The sequence below is a fragment of the Etheostoma spectabile genome, chromosome 7 (assembly GCF_008692095.1).
Source record: "Etheostoma spectabile isolate EspeVRDwgs_2016 chromosome 7, UIUC_Espe_1.0, whole genome shotgun sequence".
NCBI lineage: Eukaryota > Metazoa > Chordata > Actinopteri > Perciformes > Percidae > Etheostoma > Etheostoma spectabile.
The window spans coordinates 13,346,204-13,346,417 of record NC_045739.1 but is presented as its reverse complement, the minus strand read 5'-3'; the positions used below and the strand labels follow the sequence as shown (position 1 = coordinate 13,346,417).

General features: G+C 31.8%; 1 protein-coding gene across 1 annotated transcript in view; it reads right to left on the bottom strand.

The window, feature by feature from the left end:
• cntn3a.1 (contactin 3a, tandem duplicate 1) overlaps positions 1-214 on the bottom strand; it is a 79,639-nt gene that overhangs the window by 63,172 nt on the left and 16,253 nt on the right. The window lies entirely within an intron of this gene.

Genomic DNA, 214 nt, shown 5'->3' with positions numbered 1-214 from the left:
CAGAAAACAGAGTGACTGAAAGAGGATGGGATAATGGACCACAACTTAGAGTTTAGGCAAGAGTGCATAAAAAAGAAAAAGAAAAAAAATAGCCAAAAGGTAAAAAAATAGGTTTTGCACATAAACTGTACATATGATCTACTAAGACATACATAAAATAATTAGACAAAACACAAAAAGGCTGTTCATCTACTTTATCACATTACATCTGACC